We start from the raw sequence: 2,500 nt of genomic DNA, 5'->3' as shown, positions 1-2,500 counted from the left end.
CTAACCCGTATTGTGCCTTAACCTAACCCATATTGCGCCTTAACCTAACCCATATTGCGCCTTAACCTAACCCATATTGCGCCTTAACCTAACCCATATTGCGCCTTAACCTAACCCATATTGTGCCTTAACCTAACCTATATTGTACCTTAACCTAACCCATATTGTACCTTAACCTAACCCATATTGTACCTTAACCTAACCTATATTGTACCTTAACCTAACCTATATTGTACCTTAACCTAACCTATATTGGGCCTTAACCTAACCTATATTGGGCCTTAACCTAACCTATATTGGGCCTTAACCTAACCTATATTGGGCCTTAACCTAACCTATATTGGGCCTTAACGTAACCCACGTTGCGCCTTAACCTAACCTATATTGTACCTTAACCTAACCCATATTGTACCTTAACCTAACCCATATTGTACCTTAACCTAACCTATATTGGGCCTTAACCTAACCTATATTGGGCCTTAACCTAACCTATATTGGGCCTTAACCTAACCTATATTGGGCCTTAACGTAACCCACGTTGCGCCTTAACGTAACCCACGTTGCGCCTTAACGTAACCCACGTTGCGCCTTAACGTAACCCACGTTGCGCCTTAACGTAACCCACGTTGCGCCTTAACCTAACCCATATTGCGCCTTAACCTAACCCATATTGCGCCTTAACCTAACCCATATTGCGCCTTAACCTAACCCATATTGTACCTTAACCTAACCTATATTGTACCTTAACCTAACCTATATTGTACCTTAACCTAACCTATATTGGGCCTTAACCTAACCTATATTGGGCCTTAACCTAACCTATATTGGGCCTTAACCTAACCTATATTGGGCCTTAACCTAACCTATATTGGGCCTTAACGTAACCCACGTTGCGCCTTAACGTAACCCACGTTGCGCCTTAACGTAACCCACGTTGCGCCTTAACGTAACCCACGTTGCGCCTTAACGTAACCCACGTTGCGCCTTAACGTAACCCACGTTGCGCCTTAACCTAACCCATATTGCGCCTTAACCTAACCCATATTGCGCCTTACCCTAACCCATATTGCGCCTTAACCTAACCCATATTGTGCCTTAACCTAACCTATATTGTACCTTAACCTAACCCATATTGTACCTTAACCTAACCTATATTGTACCTTAACCTAACCTATATTGTACCTTAACCTAACCTATATTGTACCTTAACCTAACCCATATTGCGCCTTAACCTAACCCATATTGCGCCTTAACCTAACCCATATTGCGCCTTAACCTAACCCATATTGCGCCTTAACCTAACCCATATTGCGCCTTAACCTAACCCATATTGCGCCTTAACCTAACCCATATTGCGCCTTAACCTAACCCATATTGCGCCTTAACCTAACCCATATTGCGCCTTAACCTAACCCATATTGTACCTTAACCTAACCCATATTGTACCTTAACCTAACCTATATTGTACCTTAACCTAACCTATATTGTACCTTAACCTAACCTATATTGTACCTTAACCTAACCTATATTGGGCCTTAACCTAACCTATATTGGGCCTTAACCTAACCTATATTGGGCCTTAACCTAACCTATATTGGGCCTTAACCTAACCTATATTGGGCCTTAACGTAACCCACGTTGCGCCTTAACGTAACCCACGTTGCGCCTTAACGTAACCCACGTTGCGCCTTAACGTAACCCACGTTGCGCCTTAACGTAACCCACGTTGCGCCTTAACGTAACCCACGTTGCGCCTTAACGTAACCCACGTTGCGCCTTAACGTAACCCACGTTGCGCCTTAACCCAACACACGTTGCGCCTTAACCCAACACACGTTGGGCCTTAACCCAACACACGTTGGGCCTTAACCCAACACACGTTGGGCCTTAACCCAACACACGTTGGGCCTTAACCCAACACACGTTGGGCCTTAACCCAACACACGTTGGGCCTTAACCCAACACACGTTGGGCCTTAACCCAACACACGTTGGGCCTTAACCCAACACACGTTGGGCCTTAACCCAACACACGTTGGGCCTTAACCCAACACACGTTGGGCCTTAACCCAACACACGTTGGGCCTTAACCCAACACACGTTGGGCCTTAACCCAACACACGTTGGGCCTTAACCCAACACACGTTGGGCCTTAACCCAACACACGTTGGGCCTTAACCCAACACACGTTGGGCCTTAACCCAACACACGTTGGGCCTTAACCCAACACACGTTGGGCCTTAACCCAACACACGTTGGGCCTTAACCCAACACACGTTGGGCCTTAACCTGCTCTGTAATTGTCATACGACGCGTTAAATTAGTGTGGTGTTGCCTAACTGCAACCCCCGCAATATAGTTTGCTACTCGCACTGCCTGGTCCCCAGAGTATCGCTTCATGTTAAACACCTTGCAGCTATACACTGTAATGCGGATGGCAGCAGGACGTACATGCTCAATGCCCTTCGCAGTTGTTCATTGGCATTTGCATGGCGAAGCAC

Source organism: Schistocerca americana, unplaced genomic scaffold (assembly GCF_021461395.2).
Source record: "Schistocerca americana isolate TAMUIC-IGC-003095 unplaced genomic scaffold, iqSchAmer2.1 HiC_scaffold_405, whole genome shotgun sequence".
Classification (NCBI taxonomy): domain Eukaryota; kingdom Metazoa; phylum Arthropoda; class Insecta; order Orthoptera; family Acrididae; genus Schistocerca; species Schistocerca americana.
This window is presented reverse-complemented; position numbering follows the sequence as displayed.